The sequence below is a fragment of the Berghia stephanieae genome, chromosome 5, assembly GCF_034508935.2.
Source record: "Berghia stephanieae isolate SIO BIC M18660-M18661 chromosome 5, UCSD_Bste_1.3, whole genome shotgun sequence".
NCBI classification, from domain to species: domain Eukaryota; kingdom Metazoa; phylum Mollusca; class Gastropoda; order Nudibranchia; family Aeolidiidae; genus Berghia; species Berghia stephanieae.
The window spans coordinates 82,436,343-82,456,516 of NC_088364.1; the positions used below are offsets into that span (position 1 = coordinate 82,436,343).

The window sequence follows — 20,174 nt, forward strand, 5'->3', positions numbered from 1 at the left end:
TTAGTTTGGATGGTAAGAATCAACCACGAAAACTTCGTATGCTTGTGATTCTATTCTAGGGTCTTTCATATTTAGATCATCTATTCATGGTGTTGAATAGAAATATGTAATAATGTAATTGGTTTTTAAAATACAGCTTATCAAATTAATACATATTTCTATTCAACACCATGAATAGATGATTTAAATATGAGAGACGCTAGAATAGAATCACAACCATACGAGGTTTTCGTGGTTGGTACTGCTTATCGTGATTCTATGTGAACTTGGAACAAGCTATGTGTGACTGTTGTAGTGATTTTGTAGCCGAATAAATGAACATGTGTGATACTAAAAAACTATTGTAAAGCACCTCTGAGCACTATTTGTGGATACAGGCGCTATATCAAATAATAATAATAATAATAATAATAATAATAATAATAATAATAATAATAATAATAATAATAATAATAATAATAATAATTTTATAAGCGCCATGTTATATCATAAAATTAAACTGTATGTCTGTCTACATTAAAGAAAAATTAGGATCAGACTTATTAGGACCAAGCTGAAAAGATGTGTTCAAAACACAGAGCTGCCTTCTTGAAATGTCAAAATTCGTAGTTTCCAAGGGAATAGTAGAACATTCCACTAAAGAGCATTAGAAATAAATAATTTGCCCTCAAGATGATCCAAAAATGCTCCTAGTTCGCCATCATTGTTCCGATAATTTAGAATCATTTACTTTGTGTCATTACGAGGGAATGACGTCACGACTGTTGAACCCTATTGACTTCAATAATCAGATCTACTAAAATGTGAATTCAGGTTTGAACCTACGAGCGCATAGTTTGCAGGTCTGATAACCAATTATGGTTTTTTATGGAGATAAAGATAAAGGGAGTAAATCTGACACATGAATGAACAACACAAAACAAACGACATTTCAGCCCTTGGCCTTTTTCAAGTAAACACACAATATTGAAAAAGGCCATAGGCTGAAACGTCGTTTGTTTTGTGTTGTTCATGCATGAGTCCGATTTACTCCCTTTATCTTTATCTCTATTTTATTGACTCATGTCACCTCTATTTATTAGTTTTTTTTTTTTTTACCATTGTTGTAATGGAGGCCATTTTGCGTTAGTTTGAGAGTATTTCGATTACAACAATGAGACCAAAACAATTTGATTAGGGTTGTCCGACCTGTTAATACGTAAACTTGAGTTTGAACCAACTAAATAAAAAAAAAAAAGAAGATGGCGTTGGCTGGGTCATGTGTCCCGAATGGAAAAAGGGTCACTTCCCAAGACAGCCCTGTACTGGACAGCAGATAGGAAGAGAAAGCGGGGAAGACCCAAAGAAACCTGGCGAAGGACCATGGAGAAATAATTAAAGGAAGCAGGCCTGTCTTGGAATACAGCCACCGCAAAAGCAGCGGATCGCAAAAAAATGGAGATGTCTGGTGGATGCCTTATGTGCCTCAGGGCCCGAAGAGGATTAAGTAAGTAACTGCTCAAATCGCTTTACATAGGATCCCTGACCAACAGCAACACGTAACATGTAGAACGAGACATGACGACGCATCTTAGGCGATATTATTACAATTTGTTTTCGACACACAACGCTGTTGACTGCCAGGTACTCATTTTACACCTGAGTACGGTGAGAGAATGTGAGTAAAGAGACTCTTCCAAGCAAGGCTCGAACCCATGACCTTCCGATCCGAGTGTGTACCACAAGACCACGTAGCCGCATGTGTGCTTGAACCTAGAAAGAATGCATGGATGCAACGTTGAAATTTCTAGTCTAATTTTTTAAAGTTTTTACTTGATAACTTTTGCACAACAATGAGCAACAAAACTCTTCAAACGGCATCTAAAAACCAATCTTTTTTCATTCTGCTTACCGTGATTCTGTGTGAAATTTGAATAAGATATTATCTATGTGACTGTTGTGGTGATTTTGTAGTCGAATGAATGAACTTGTGTGATACCATAATGACTATTGTAAAGCACCTCTGAGCACAATTTGTAGATACCGGCGCTATGTCAAATAATAATAATAATAATAATAATAATAATAATAATAATGATGATGATAATACTAATACTACTACTACTACTACTACTACTACTACTACTACTACTACTACTACTACTACTACTACTACTACTACTACTAATAATAATAATAATAATAATAATAATAATAACAATAATAATAATGATAATAATAATAACAATAATAATAATAATAATAATAATAATAATAATAATAATAATGATAATAATAATAATAATAATAATAATAATAATAATAATAATAATAATAATAATAATAATGATACTACAACTACTACTATACTATTACTACTACTACTACTACTACTACTACTACTACTACTACTACTACTACTACTACTACTACTACTACTAATAATAATAATAATAATAATAATAATAATAACAATCCTAAAGAATGGCATTTTTTAAAACTTGTGTTGTTTTGATTTTAGATCTGACGCCAGCCAAGCCTTCACTGTTCAGCGAAATGGAATGACATTAATCCGGAATGATATAAACTAATGAGAGGATCGAAAATATCTTTAAAACTTTAAATAGGAAGAAGTTATAGTCAGAAAGGGGGTCCGGAGAATTCAGAGATAGAGTAAGAAAGGGGGTCATCATCATCACCATCGTCATCTTCATATTCTCTTTCTTCTTCTTCTTCTTTCTTTCTTTTTCTTCTTCTTCTTCTTCTTCTTCTTCTTCTTCTTCTTCTTCTTCTTCTTCTTCTTCTTCTTTCTTTCTTTCTTCTTCTTCTTCTTCTTCTTCTTCTTTCTTCTTCTTCTTCTTCTTCTTCTTCTTCTTCTTCTTCTTCTTCTTCTTTCTTCTTCTTCTTCTTTCTTCTTCTTCTTCTTCTCTCTTTTCTTTCTTCTTCTCTTCTTCTTCTTCTTCTTCTTCTTCTTCTTCTTCTTCTTCTTCTTCTTCTTCTTCTTCTTCTTCTTCTTCTTCTTCTTCTTCTTCTTCTTCTTCTTCTTCTTCTTCTTCTTCTTCTTCTTCTTCTTCTTCTTCTTCTTCTTCTTCTTCTACTTCTTCTTCTTCTTCTTCTTCTTCTTCTTCTTCTTCTTCTTCTTCTTCTTCTTCTTCTTCTCCACATCCTCTTCCTCCCTCTTCCTCTTCTTTTTCGTCTTCTTCTTGATCTCTCTTAAACGGCATAAAATTTAGAAGAAACTAGCAGAAATAAAATGGAAAAAAATGACAGAACATCAAAGACTTAACTATTTGCTCCGGAACCAACCAAAAACTAAAAAAAAAAAAATTTCCACGACTTCTAGGAAATCCCCGCTTTCATCCAGTAGCTACTAAAGACCCAACGTCAGCTACTTACCAACGCCCCCTCACAAGGGGAAACACTGCATTAGCCAGCATTTCCGGTTCAATGTTATACAACGAATTTCCCGTTTCAGGAGACGGACCTTTATTCTGACAAGGAGGTTAATTGATGAAACCCATATTTAGGTTAATTTGAACAGACACAGACATACGGAGAAGAGAAAATAGCGACTATGTGGTCTTGTGGTATGGCCCTCGCTTTCGAATCGGAAGGTCCTGGGTCCGTCTCGCTTGAGTCCTGGGAAAAGGCTTTTTAACTCACATTTTCTTACCGTATTTAGGTGCAAAATGAGTGCCTGACCGTTAACAGAATTGTCTTTGTCGGAAAAAATTGTGACATCGCCTAACAAGCGTGATGTCTCGTTCCACGTGTTACGTGTTGCTGTTGGTCAGGGAACCGTAGTAAAGCGCTTTGAGCAGGTTTAGTAGATGTTGCGCTATATAAAAAAAGCTCAAAAGCTCAACTCTAGTCCACGCTCTGACCCATCACCTCAACATACGACTTATTCGTGAAGAGGTGGTCCCGATAGCTGGGAATTCCGATAGCTCAGTTGGTAGAGCACTCGCTTCACACGCAAAGGGACCGAGATCGATCCCGGGTGCAGTGGAGATTTTTTTGTGTGACCAAGTCCCCTGTCCACCCAGCGGTGAATGGGTAGCTGACTGAATCTGTTAGATTAGGCCTTCTACAGGGACTCAACTATGCGCCGAGCGAGGCTCGAACCCAGGACCTTCCGATCCGAAAGCGAGTGTCATACCACAATTCGACATAGCCGCAAATGTGATCAAACGTAGAGAATCATTCGGAGATGATCTACAGCACTGCAGCAATCAACATAGATCGTCCTATTCGTCCTATTGCTGTGGATACGGACTTAAAGCTGACAACGTTCCACTATTTTGAAGTTTAAGAATAACAAAAAAGATCGTTAATTCTGGAAAAATGCAACCAATGCATCAAAGTCGATTGATTGGGAAGCTAAAGGCTTCTGAGACAGACAGAACCCACTATATAAAAAAGGTAATCCCTAGCGTAGCACTTAACCAAGATTACCAATTCTAAAAAAATGCAACCAGTGCATCAAAGTCGATGCATTGGGAAGCTAAAGGCTTCTGAGCGTAGCCATCGTTATGTTATAGCCTGACACTGAAACCCAAAAAGACTGGCATTTTTCATGTCATTTTATGTTTTTTGCACCGCCTAGTGAGTTGTCGTTAGTAGTGCTCATAGAAAAAAGTGGCCCCATTGGTTGAACTATTGAACACAACTCACGATTTGTTTTCTTTTGTGGCCAAAGACTGGCATTTTGACGTCATGTTTTTGGTCAGTGTCAGGCTATAAGTTAACGATGGCTACGTTCTGAGTCTGACAAGAATCTACTAGATAAAACAGGCAATCCCTGGCTTAGCACTTAACCAAGATCGTCAATTCTGGAAAACGACACCAAGCATCAAAGCCGATTGATTGGGAAGCTGAAGGCTTCTGAGACAGACAGAACTCACTATACAAAACAGGTAATCCCTAGCGTAGCACTTAACCATGATCGTCAATTCTGGAAAAATGCAACCAGTGCATCAAAGTCGATCGATTGGGAAGCTAAAGGCTTGTGAGTCAGACAGAACCCACAATATAAAACAGGTGCGTAGCTCTTAACCAAGATCGTCAATTCTGGAAAAAGCAGCCAGTGTGGGAAGCTAAAGGCTTCTGAGTCAGACAAGAACCCACCAGATAAAACAGACAATCCCTAGAGCAGCACTTCACCAGTTTACTGTCGTACTCTCGAAAGACGCGTAGGTATTTCAAATTTGGCCATAAACCTCGTTCTTCAAAAATCGATCAATTCGAATCTTGGCAAAAAAAAACCCTCCCAAACCTGCTACCTTGACAGATACTTAAAGATACTTAACTTAGCCTATTTTTTAAATACGTGTTGTCCAAGCGTGGGGCGGTGAACTAGTTAATCACCCCCCCCCCAAATAATAATAATAATAATAATAATAATAATAATAATAATAATAATAATAATAATAATAATGAAAATAATAATAATAATAATAATAATAATAATAATAATAATAATAATAATAATAATAATAATAATAATAATAATAACAATAACAATAATATAATAATAATAATAATAATAATAATAATAATAATAATAATAATAATAATAATAATAATAATAATAATAATAATAATAATAATAATAATAATAATAATAATAATAAATATTTTTTAAAAACAACCCAAAAACATCCGGTACTCGGCGTACGGCTTGAATTCTCTCGTATTATAATTCTCGTAAAACTTAGACTATATCTATCTATTATTTTGAGGATTCAAAAACGTAATATATTCTTAGTTTAAGGAAGGGTCTAACGATCTCATTTGAGGTCCTTCAATTGAAAGCGCTTCCAGTTTTGAAGGGGGGAATAACTTTGCTTTTTAATTTATTCCTTGCCTCTGTACTTGTGCCACCACCGAGTTTCGCTTAACTCGAAATGAGAATTGTAAAAATGTACTTGAATTCCTCATGAGCTAAAATTACATTCATAAGTTTGTGCGCACTAAATAGAACAAAGTATTTGGGTTCATGTACCTAACGTAAACAACACTGTGAAGTGTCGGTGAGGTGATTGAGGGTAGTGTGGGGGTGGAGTTTTATAAGTTATATCATGTTTACACGTTGTAAATTTTTAGTATAATCTTCGATATATGTGACCCTTCGCCTCAAAACGGTATTAAGTCGGGTTGGTTAAGATGTTGAAAATTGTATTTATAGCCAGAAATATCAGACTTGTGTTGTGTTTGTATGTTTTATTGCGGATAATGGCTACCATATTTTAGGGTGCTAATGCCAACAATTTATATTTTTGACCAGTTTAACATTTAATTCGGCTTTTAAGCATATGGTTCGTTCCGACATAATAACGTTTTGAGGCGATGGATCACATGTGATACGCTGTATTTAGTATCATCTACGATGTATGATGCCGCAGTATTTAGTATAATTTATGATATAAGAAAACACGGTATTAAGTATAATTTATTTACCTATTTATAATTTATTTACCTATTTAAAATGTATTTACCTAACGTAAACAACACTGTGAAGTGTTGATGAGGTGATTGAGGGTATTGTGGGGGTGGAGTTTTATAAGTTATATCATGTTTACACATAATTTTTAGTTATTTTCGTTGTATGATACGTGGTATTTAGAATAATCTACAATATATTATTATGATGACGCAGTATTTAGTATAGTCTACGATGTGTATGCGTCCCTGACATAATCAGTTTCCTGGTGAAAATGTTTGTTTGCGATTTGTTTGTTTTTTTATTTTTGCATTTTTTTGAGAGCCCAATGTTTCCTGAGCATCTTAATCTTTATTTGAAGCAAATCTGGTGATTTTTCATGAAGTTATGGTCATATGCATGAGCAGTATTTAGTACAATTTATGATATATGATAACGAGGTATAATTTAGTATAATGTATAATATATTATGATAACACGGTATTTAGTACAATTTATGATATATGATAACGAGGTATAATTTAGTATAATGTATAATATATTATGATAACACGGTATTTAGTACAATTTATGATATATGATAACGAGGTATAATTTAGTATAATGTATAATATATTATGATAACACGGTATTTAGTACAATTTATGATATATGATAACGAGGTATAATTTAGTATAATGTATAATATATTATGATAACACGGTATTTAGTACAATTTATGATATATGATAACGAGGTATAATTTAGTATAATGTATAATATATTATGATAACACGGTATTTAGTACAATTTATGATATATGATAACGAGGTATAATTTAGTATAATGTATAATATATTATGATAACACGGTATTTAGTATAATTTATGATATATGATAACGAGGTATAATTTAGTATAATGTATAATATATTATGATAACACGGTATTTAGTACAATTTATGATATATGATAACGAGGTATAATTTAGTATAATGTATAATATATTATGATAACACGGTATTTAGTACAATTTATGATATATGATAACGAGGTATAATTTAGTATAATGTATAATATATTATGATAACACGGTATTTAGTACAATTTATGATATATGATAACAAGGTATAATTTAGTATAATGTATAATATATTATGATAACACGGTATTTAGTACAATTTATGATATATGATAACGAGGTATAATTTAGTATAATGTATAATATATTATGATAACACGGTATTTAGTACAATTTATGATATATGATAACGAGGTATAATTTAGTATAATGTATAATATATTATGATAACACGGTATTTAGTACAATTTATGATATATGATATGCGGTATTTAGTATAATCTACGATATATTATGTTTTTGAGCTTTTGAGCTTTTGTGCGGCTATGTGGTCTAGTGGTATGACACTAGCTTTCGGATCGGAAAGTCCTGTGATCGAGCTTCGTTCGGCGCATAGTTGAGTCCTTCAAAAAGGCTCTTTACTCACATTCTGACACCGTACTCAGGTGTAAGAGGTGTACATGTGCGTTTACAGCGTTGTCTCTAATGGAGAAAAAAAATGTAATATCGCCTAACAGGAGTCATGTCTCGTTCTATATGTTACATGTTGCTGTTGGCAAAAACTCTCAAAACTGGGACTTCGGAGAATTTCAGGTTTGAGAAATTTGCTAAGATGAGGGTTATTTTAAATCGATCGATATTTGGAGGGCGATTTTTCTGGTCATTTTTTTTTTAATCCGGGGTTTTCCAGAGTGGCAGATGACTGGTTAACTCACTCAACCCTAACACCGACTATATCCGTCGTTTACCACCCAGGTTACTTTTACCCCATGCCTATTTATTATTACATTTTTCTGAGACAAGTTATAGGCGTAGTATCAAAGTGAATGTTTTTAATTTTTTTTAATGTTAATGATAGTTGAATAAAACTATTTATGTGCCTACATGCTCATTTTTTAATACATATCATATTTTTCCAAATTTGAAAAGTAGCAAAAGCCTTAAGGATTGAGTGAGTTAAAAACCACGAAAACACCAAGGTGGCCTTGAGCTATTTCAGAAAGTTGGTCAAATGAATTTCATTCTGGATCTTTGAACATGATCTATTGAATGTGACAAATGAAGATAAAAAGGAAATTTATGTTCCTCTATTTCCATTTTGAACCTTATTTGTGACCCACCGTCTCAAAGCGGTATTATGTCGGGATCCACTCGGTTAGGGAAATTGAATTTATAGCCACCAATATCAAACTTGGTTTTAATTTCTCTACGTCATGCTGGAATATAAATATTATTTTTTGCTATACAAAAACTTCCAAGGTCCAATTTCTCATCATTCTATCTCTAAATTCATTTTCTGGGGTCTGAATCATCCCGACATAATACCGTTTTGAGGCGGATGGTCACATTTGTGTCTCTGAGACTTTGGTTTCAACGAGGATTAACACAAAGAAAGACATAAAGAGGAATTAATGTTGTGTCATCAGGACAACTACGTATTAAAAATTTTGGCCAGAAAACTCGTCCTCCAAATAAATATCGATCGATTTAAATGACCCTCATCTTGGTAAAAATTATCAAACCTGGGACTAAGGACGGAAGACCTCGCGTATGGTCCCAGGTTTGAGAGTTGTTTTTTTTTTACCAAGATGAGGGTCATTTAAATCGATCGATATTTGAAGGACGAGTTTTCTGGCTAAATTTATAAATACGTGGTTTTCCAGAGTTCGCCAGTTAACTGGTTGAAGTACGCCATGCGGAAATAACAGGTTGCGAGGTGACGATTGACACCATGTCGTTAATAAAATGGATATTCAGTTTCTATTTTTAGTTAAATTTCATTTAAAACTAATCTGCCGTGCTCTTAAAAAAAAAAAAAAAAAAAAAAAAAAAAAAAAAAACCCCAAAAAGAATCCCCACAATTTTCAAACTTTGGCCAGAAAACTCGCCCTTCAAATATCAAATGATTAGAAATAACCTTAATCTTTGTGAAAAACTCTCACAATTGGGACTTACTCGGACTCTAAAACATGGAAACGTCAAAAAAGTCTCAGGTTTGAGATTTTTGACAAGATGAGCGTTATTTTAATCGATCGATATTTGAAGGAGGAGTTTTCTGGCCAAATTCTTTTTTTTTTTAATGTGTTTTTCAGAGTACGGTAGTAATGTTGTAATGCCAATCTGGTGTCAAGTCGGATGAAGAAGAAAATCGGATGAATAGAATTAGGATAATTAAGATTTTTGAAGCGTAAAAAAAATATAAATATCTCATAAGAGTACATTATAGGTATTTGTTGTGACTAAAAATGTTAAGAGTTGATTAGGTACGATTTCATTATCAACAAGCAACTTTACTTCGAGCCGTGATACTTGAGGTTTTAAAAAAATATATTTATTATTGAGCTTTTATATAGAGCAATATCCACTAAACGTGCTCAAAGCGCTTTACATGGGGTCCCTAGTCAACAGCAACACTTAATATGTATGACACGTACGTTATGACGCCTTTTAGGCAATGATACAAATTTTTTTGGGACTGAGACAACACTGCTAACGGGGCCAGGTACGAAAAGTACGAAAATTGAGCTTTATATAGCGCAATATCCACTAAATGTGCTCAAAACGCTTTACAAGGGGTCCCTGGTCAACAGCAACATTAAACGTGTAGGACGGGACATGCCGCCTGTTAGGCGATATTACAATTTTTCGGACAAAGACAACGCTGTTAACGGCCAGGTACTCATTTTACACCTGAGTACGGTGAGAGAATGTGAGTAAAGAGCCTTTGCCAAGGACTCAACTATGCTCCGAGCGCGAGGCTCGAACCCAGGACCTTCCGATCCGAAAGAGAGTGTCATTCCACAAGACCACATATCCGCACAGGTACTCATTTTACACCTACGTATTGAACAAAAATTATACGTAACGGATTCGAAATAGAACAAAATACGATATACGGAAAGCTTCGGGATCAAAACCCTTTTCTCTGATGTCTTCTAGATTTTAAGTGATGAATTCATGTTTTTATTGGTTTCCTTTATTTGTTGTTAGTTTATTGGCTGAAGAAGGGTTTTGAGCCTGAAACGTTCCGTGTTTGGTATTTGGTTCTTTTAATAAGCTGTTATAGTCAATTTTGTTTATTACCTTTTACAGCCCATATGGCTTCTAGCAGCTTTGTATCACTTCAACATCAACCCCCATCAGGTACTCATTTTACACCCGAGTATGGTGAGAGAATGTGAGTAAAGAGCCTTTTCCAAGGACTCAACTATGCGCCGAGCGAAGCTCGAACCCAGGACCTTCGGATCGTAAAACGGGTGTCATACCACAAGACCACATAGCCGCACAAAGCTAAAAACCATACATTTGATAGTTGATAATAAAATATTTTGTTAACACCTATTTTTTAACATAATATAAAAACGAGCACATTAAAAAGAAAACAAACCAACTTGAACATTAACATAGCGCCATATTCAATAAACTTGTTCAAAGCGCCTTTTTATGTTAGGCGATATTGTAATTTTTTTCCCCTACAGATATAACGCTGTTAGCGGCCGGGTACTCATTTTATTCACCTGAGTACAGTGAGAGAATAACTATGCGCACTCAGAGCGGGACTCGAACCTTGGACCATGCGATCCGAAGGCAATAAATATCGTCATACCATTAGACCGCATAGCCGCACCTTTATTTAGCAATGCGTTGAATTGAAACATTAAAAAAAATTAAAATTCGTTTGTAGTTTTTATATTTTTGAGTGCTTTGAATACTCTACTAATTCAACTCATGTAATGTCACGTACACAAAGAATGACCTACCCATTTTGTCAATAAGATTCTTCGTGTTGATCTGACACAATAGCCAATAGAATAATTATTAATTCGTTGAACAATTATGAATATATTATAACAGCTACGAAAATGAACAAAGTTCCAAGCATGGATGGAGTGTTTCGGGCTCAAAACCCCTTTTCAGCCATCAACCCTTTCCTTACCGGTAATTTTGCGAATTTTCTTGCTATACATATTTCTTTTGCTAAACGAGCTCTTCAACACAGTGTTATAATACTTTAACTAGCCCTATAGCAAACATTTTTGTTCAAATAATAAGATGTACAAATGACATCAGAATAAGAAAAATGTTGGCTGTATCGTAACGAATGTGACGACTTTACTATTGCAAGCGCCGTAAAACCCTTAAATACAAATACAATACATACGATTTTAGTATTGGTGGCAAGGGAAGGGTTAACAAAAATAATAAAAACATTACTACATCACTTGAAATTTAGTCTAGACTGCAGAGATATAATATTTGACACGGCTTTTGGCATGAAAAATGATCTTGAAATTACATTTGGTTTGAACGTTTTACAATAGGAAAAACTGTCTTATGTCACGTCCGCCCAGCAACCAGCAGATTGGTTACATTTTGTTCTTCATGCTGGCTAGAACTTTTTCATATGTCATGTGGTCAGAATGTATAAAAGTCAACACTTTTACGCTCGTCAGAGAAGTATTTCACCAAGGCGTCCGCCATTGTTCCGATAGTGTCGAACCAGTTACTTAGTTACTATTACTTCATTACGAGGGAAGTGACGTCACGACTGTTGAAGCCTATTCCAACTCCTGTAAACTCATGTATAGTCACGTACACAAAGAATGACCTACCCATTTAGTCAATAAGGTCGCGTGGCCTCACCCAATATCGTATTTAATTTATTGCTACACGCCCAGTTTTCCCTAATTCTGTCCAACATAATATTAAAAAATAAATAACTGAGCTTTTATAAAGCGCAATATCTACTAAACGTGCCCAAAACGCTTTTCAAAGGATCCCTGGCCAAAAGCAACGCTTAAACTAACATGTAGGACGAGACATGACGCCTGTTAGGCGATATTACATTTACTTTTCGGACAGAGACAACGATGTTAACGGCCAGGTACTCATTTTACACCTGAGTACGGTGAGAGAATATGAGTAAGGCAGGCGCATTTTCCAAGGACTCAACTATGCGCCGAGCGAGGCTTGAACCCAGGACCTTCAGATCCGAGAACGAGTATCATACCACTCGACCGCACAGCCGTAGTTTAAAATTACCATCCATGAAAACGTTAACCTTTTAACAGCCGAGCTCTGGAATAACACGTGTGTGTATGTTTATATATATATATGTGTGTGTGTGTGTGTGTGTGTGTGTGTGTGTGTGGTCTAGTGGTATGACACTCGCCTTCGGATCGGAATGTCTGGGTTCAAGCCTAGCTCGGCGTACAGTTGAATCCTTGGAAAAGGCTCTTTACTCACAATCTCTCACCGTACTCAGGTGTAAAATGAAACTAGACCTGGCCGTTAACAGCAGTGTCTTTGTCTAGTGCCGCGCTGAAGACCGGTCTGGACCGCGGTCCGACGGTCTTTTAGCTGTGAACCGAAGACCGGTCCCAGAGGGGAAGATCGGCGGCGGTCCTCACTTCTTATCACCTTTCAACTAGTGCGGGGCGGTCCTTGCAAGGACCACGGTCCTACGGTCTCGCGCCATAGCCTACTACTTCCCCAGCGATTCGTTGCTTCGGTTGCCTATCTTCCACCAATCACCACCCATCCCACTTAATTAATCGCACCACACCCCCTTTGCCATACACTAAACGACACAGACGACCATACAGGCAGACGACCACCAACCTCCACTCCGCAAACCGCCCTTTCGTGTGTGAGATGGGGGGAACAGGAGGCGCACGCCTTGGACGATTCCATTATACGGGGTAAATTTCAAAATTTACTACACCATAATGATCGCAATGACAATGATCTATGGTGAAGGCATGACCCCTCTTCTCTAATGGGTTATTGTTTGAAATTTATGTGTTATTAAAAATTAATTATCCTTTTTTCGAGACTATCATGTCTTCGCATATGTCCAAAATATGACAGCTTTTTGTGCTTCACAGTCAAAAGAAGTTCTTTTTGTTTTTGGCCCATTAGGTCGAGGACTTCGATGTTTGTTTTTCTTGCTGTCCAAGGTATTTTCAGTATTCTCCTGTACGTCCACCTCTCAAAAGCTTCAATACGTTGTTCTGTCTGTGCGGTTAGTGTCCACGTTTCACAACCATAAAAGAAAATGGACCACACATAGCATTTGGTGCATCTCATTCGTGTTCTGATGGAGATATTTGTGTTGTTGAGGATTGCCTTTAGTTTCATGAACGCATTTTTGGCCAGCATTATTCGTCTCCTGATCTCTTTGTCAGACTTTGCATCGGATGTTACCAACTGCCCCAAGTACGTGAACTCCTTTACTTGTTCCACTGGACACTCTTCTATTTCTATATCTATGTCTATGGGCTCTTTCTTTTTTGTTATCACCATTGTTTTTGTCTTCTTCGCATTCATGAACAGCCCCTTTTCTTTACTTGTTGTTGGAAATTAAAAGACAACAAAATAGACCACAACATTTCATGGAAAATTTTATCCAAAGCAACAGGATACACACCAACATCAAAACAATGTAGCTTATGCCTGGAAGAAAAATATACTATAATCAAACAACCTCATGAAGCCACACTCAACATGAAATGTGAGATCTACGGAAGATGTCCCCATCGGCGTAAATTCCTGTTAAGCAACTTTAAACCGGAACCACTTCAAGAAACAACAACAATCAACAAAACAACTCAGTCCTGACGATGGCAAATTAAGCCTGAAACATTAATGTAGACTGTCTCAAACATTGTGGTAAATATTTTAAATAATAATAATTCGCTCCATTACTGCATGTCGAGCACTTTTCGTACCATATTTGTATCAAACACAATTCAATATATATATATATATATATATATATATATATATATATATGTTTGTGTGTGTGTATATGTGTGTGTGTGTGTGTGTGTGTTTGTGTGTCAATCTATTTGTCATATGTTTATCATGCATACATAGATCCAGATGTCTAATTATTATTGAATCATTTTCCTATTAAAGCAGATACTCAGGCCAGAAAACTCTTCATATAAAATACAAACTTTCATTATTATAAGTATCTGCTTTAACACCCTTCTTACCACCTGCAGCAAAATCGTCACATTTGTTACGACACCCGCCGTCTCAAAGCGGTATTTTGTCGGGATACACTCAGTTAGGGAAATTGAATCTTTGCCACAAGTATCAATTTTGGGTTTACTGTCTCTACGTCATAGTGGAATATAAATACCATTTATTGCTTTGAAAAAACTTCTAAGGTCCAATTTCTCATAATTCATCTCTAAATTTACATATTTGGGTAATGAATCATCCCGACATTATACCTTTTTCAGACGGAGGGTCACATATACATTTTTTCTTATTCAGATTTATTTTGTACATCACAAACTTTGAAGAATGATCTTTATTTGATTAATATGAACATAAAGTTGTTTTGTATAAAGATTGTATAAGTTAATTCTTTTTTTTTTTTTTTTTTTTTGGGTAAGCCTGCCATTTTTGGGAAAATTGTATACTGAGAATGATTGTTAAGGAGAGAGAGAGTTAATTAATAGGAAGATGATTTAATGTATATATAATAATTAGAGATCTGGATCAATGTATGCAAGATAAACAGATAACGGGTGGATTGACACGCACACACACACACACATACACACGCACGCACACACACATACACACACGTCCGCATACATGAGCATGATATACTTATAAGAGATATTACATTCTGTTAACTTAGGTACTTATTTTACACTTGAGTACGGTGAGAGAATGTGAGTAAATGCCTTTTCCAAGGACTCAACTATGCGTCGACCAAGGCTTGAACACAGGACATTCCGATCCGAAAGCGAGTGTCATATCACTAGACCACATAGCCGCAATTTAAAATTACAATCCATAATAATTTACACACACACACACACACACACACACACATATATACACACGCTCGCACACACACAGAGACACACGTGCGCATACATGAATAGTATATACTTATAAAAGATATTATATTCTGTTAACGGCTAGGTACTCGTTTTACACCAGAGTACGGTGACAGAATGTGAGTAAAGAGCCTTTTCCAAGGACTCAACTAAACGCCGAGCTAGGCTTGAACCCAGGACCTTCCGATCCTAGACCACACAGATATATATATATATATATATATATATATATATATATATATATATATATATATATAATCGTTATGTGTTTATCTTGCATACCTAAATATATATATATATATATATATATATATATATATATATATATAATATATATATATATATATAATTAGGTATCTGGATCAATGTATGCAAGATAAACACATAACGAGTAGATTGACACACACACTTACACACTCACACATACACACATACACACATACACACATACACACAAGTGCGCATACATGAATATTATATTATACTTATAAGAGATATTAGATTATTCTGTATACATATAGATATTATATGAAAGCAGGTGTATACATAATTACTAACGTAGACTAAAAAAAGGCCTTTAAAAAATCTAGTGACCCGAAAACCTTTTTTTTCTCTTTCACAGATCACTCTATTAAATTGTCGATCATTTTTAAAGCTGAATTTTCTTTAAGTCAAAAGTCAAAAGACCACACAATTTTTCAAATAAGTTTCACTTTAGATATCTCGAATGTAAGGCTCTTGACTTAGGTGTGAATGAGTACCATTCTTGACGAATATTGTTATTGTGTTAGCTCAAAGATGTTGCCTAGCAGGCGGTTTGTACTGGATGAATTGGAACTGTGGTTCCAAATTTGTAGTCAAGTAGGGGAAAATATGATTAGGAATGGTAAAACCGTGGAAATGCGCAATTTAACCAGAAAACCGCTGCTCTCTGGTAACACGTATTAAAAAAATTTGGCTAGAAAATTCGTCCTTCAATTATCGACCGATTTAAATGACTCTCATCTTGGAAAAAAAAACTCTCAACCCAAAAGCCGAATTCCATTCCTCAAGACCGCGACCCCACCCTCCAAAACAAAAGAATAAGAAACATTTTTTAAAAAACATCAGAGTAATGGTATGCGAACAACCAAAGTTCCCACTAAAGCATTGTGTTGGATTTATAATATTAAGAACGTTTGCACCAATTCACCCTTTTCAAAATTCAATGACATTTTGAGCCTGATTCCAATCGGAAATAAAGCTGACACACTATGACAAAAAAACTTATTCTAATTTGGCCAGAAATGATTCATTATTCATTACATACAGCGATAGAATTTGATAGAATTTAGCCTCCAACTTGTGAAGAAAATATCCGAACCTGAGACTCATTAAAGAATATTTTCTCTGGCCAAATGTGAATTTAAAGATTTCTTGATATTTGGAGTAAAAGTTTTCTGGCTAAAATGGATAGTTGAAGTAAAAAATTTCTGGCTAAAATGGATATTTTCAAGTAAAAGTTATCTAGCTAAAATGGATATTTGAAGTAAAAGTTATCTGGCTAAAATGGATATTTGAAGTAAAAGTTTTCTGGCTAAAATGTATATTTGCAGTAAATGTTTTCTGGCTAAAATGGATATTTTCAAGTAAAAGTTTTCTAGCTAAAATGGATATTTTTAAGTAAAAGTTTTCTGGCTAAAATGGATATTCAAGTAAAAGTTATCCGGCTAAAATGGATATTTGAATTAAAAGTTTTCTGACTGAACGGATAATTAAAGTGACAGTTTTCTAGCTAAAATTTATATTCAAAGTAAACGTTTCTAAACCAAGATGAAGAGAGGATGTTTTGTCAAGGAAGGTCAGAAAGTTCATTTGTGACACACATGAGGTTCGAATATTATAAGTTTTGGTTTCCGTTTCACCGTTTATAAACAAGAAAACAATTATCTAGTTAAAATTGCTTTTTAATTGGGAATTAGAACGTAAGTTGGTTTCTATTGTATAGAAAGAACTCGATGTAGACGGCTGGTTTTAATTGACTGCGAAACAATCGGGAAACAAAATCGGTGGGTGGATGAATACCATGCCAACTAGTTCCGGGTTCATCGCACTTTTATTTCATTAACTCTTGTGCGGCTATGTGGTCTTGTCGTTTATGACACTCGCTTTCGGATCGGAAGGTTCTGGGTTCGAATCTCGCTCGGCGGATCGTTGAGTCTTTGGAAAAGGCTCTTTATTCATATTCTCTTACCGTACTTATGTGTAAAATGAGCACCTGGCCGTTTACAGCGTTGTCTCTGTCCGAAAACAAAATGTAATTTCGGCTAACAGGCGTCATGTCACGTCCCAAAGACAACGCTGTTAACGGCCAGGTACTCATTTTACACCTGAGTACGTTGAGAGAATGTGAGTAAAGAGTCTTATCCAAGGACTCAACTATGCGCCGAGCGCGAGGCTCGAACCCAGGACCTTCCGATCCGAAAGCGAGTGTCATACCACTAGACCACATAGCCGCACGATCGGTAAGGAGAGAGTTAAGTTTTAAGTAGATTAAGAAAGACAAAGTTACAAATTAAGGGGGAGCAGGCACTGGTGAATGATAAAGATCTGAAAAAAATGTGTATGAAACAGTATCAGACAAAATGAGAAAAAGAAATGTAAGAAAAAAAAATCATCCCCCCCCCAAAAAAAAACAAACAAAAAAACTCGTGCGGCTTGTGGTCTAGTGGTATGACACTCGCTTTCGGATCGGAAGGTCCTGGGTCCGAGCCTTGCGCTCGGCGCATCGTTGAGTCCTTGGAATATGAGTACCTGGCCGTTAACGGCGTTATCTTTGTCCGAAAAATTGTAATATCGCCTAACAGGCCTCATATCCCGGCCTCCATGTTAAATGTGGCTGTTGACCAGGGACCCCTTGTAAAGCGCTTTGAGCACATTTACTAGATTTTGCACTATATAAAGCTCAATCTAATTTTTAAAAAAAACTCAGTCTTCCCCGACTGGGGATCGAACCTCAATTCTCCTAGTTATCTCTGCTTCATACACACATTTTCAGACCTTTATCTTAAGGAAGCACAAGGTCTCCCCAATGAAATCGTTAAGTACAGCTGCACTATTAAAGGTTAGGCGTATAACTCAGTTATTAGCGACAAAGTGGAAATGTTGTCTCTTAACTCACTCAATCCTAGAGATTTTTGCTACTTTTCAAAATTGAAAGAAAAAGTATTGAAAATGAGCATGTACATAGATAGTTTTATTCAACTACCATTAACATGCAAAACTAAAAACATTAGCTTTTTTAATTCTACGCCTATAATTTGTCTCATAAAAATGTAATTAATAGGCATTAATAGGTAAAAGTAACCCCGGTTAAACTACGGATATAGTCGCTGTTAGGGTTGAGTGAGTTAGATCTCTCCTTCCCAGCCGTTTTCAGAATTGTCCTTGAAACTTCACACCCACCCAACTCAAACAGAAAAAGGAACAAGTACATGTCATACATAATATTGTCCAGTGTCTAATTTTCATCGCTAGAACAAAATATTTTCTTTATAATTTGTGATGTACAAAGGATATCAGAAGGAGAAAACTGTTGGTTGCATCGTAACAAATGTGACGATTTTCCTATGGCTGGTAAACAGAGGGTTAACGCTTGAAGAAATAAATAACAATAATAAATTAGAATGCAAGCTTTATTTTAATTAAAGAAGATAGATGTTGTGAACGTTTCGGGTTTCCCCTTTGCCAACAAATCTCGATGAATGAAACACTAAAACTAATGGGGGCGGGATGGGGGGGGGGAATGGCGTTGTTACTGCCATCCTCTAATCTCTAATTTCTCATAAGTGTTTGTTTCAATCATCCTCTTTTGTTGACAAAGGGGAAATCCGAAACGTTCACAGCATCTGTCTTCTTAATGTAAATAGAAATCTTCCATTCCATTTTATTAGTGTTTTCTCGGCATAATACCTGAATAATTATGTAGGTCACATTCTATAGGATTTATAATAGCTATCAGTAATCTGATAAACAATACACACACCTACCACACAAATCAATATTGAATAATACAACTCCATAGACGAATTAAAGCAGCAATACGACTTGTATTCATCTCACTTGATCACCACTTTCACACTATCTATCACATCGTAAGAAAATAAGAGCTATCCAATTTATTCGAATACCTTAGAGGGTTCCCAACCAATTCCCCACACCCCCATCACTATACAATATTATTATCATCGAACAGACAAACAAAGCACCGTTATCTAGAATTTACTACGAGTCGTAGTAATAGTTAACCCTTTCACAGCCAGATTTCAGTTCTTTCAACTCACACCACTTTTCCCCATAATATCCGATAGTAACTGAAAACCGGACTGGCCGTTTTCGCTAAGAGAGCAGTAGTAATAACTCAAATCTAAGTTCAAGCTGAACTTGAATTTGAACTTAAAAAGTAATAGCGATGAGACTTGGGTGTCATTGAAGCTCGAATCGCATCGCTCTGTTGTTCCTTTTTTTTTTTTTAACCGTTAAAAACGAAGGTGAAAATAACATCTGATTAGAGTCAAATAGAACATGGCCGATAAACAGTTAACAAAAAAAATAAATAAAAATAATGGCAATAACACAAGCCAGCTGTTTTGGTTTTCCTGGTTTTCTGCCGGTGTCTGTCAAAACACAGCTTGTAACATTGACTAGAAAGATCTTTACTTCAAATATTAATCGATAAAGTTACTCTCCGAATTGCCAAATAATTTCAAACTCAAGACTTCCAGACGTCTTGGATTTTAAAAAAATTAGAACAAGGTAGAGGTCATGTTAAATGATTAATATTTGAAACA

At 35.5% G+C, this 20,174-nt stretch overlaps 1 protein-coding gene across 1 annotated transcript in view; it reads right to left on the reverse strand.

The window, feature by feature from the left end:
- LOC144973734 (uncharacterized) overlaps positions 1-19,463 on the reverse strand; it is a 40,550-nt gene extending 21,087 nt beyond the window's left edge. Inside the window, exon 1 of the mRNA XM_078916566.1 lies at positions 19,374-19,463. The gene's annotated coding sequence lies outside the window, so the exon portion shown is untranslated. The remainder of the gene's footprint in view (positions 1-19,373) is intronic.
- Positions 19,464-20,174: the final 711 nt, after the last annotated feature.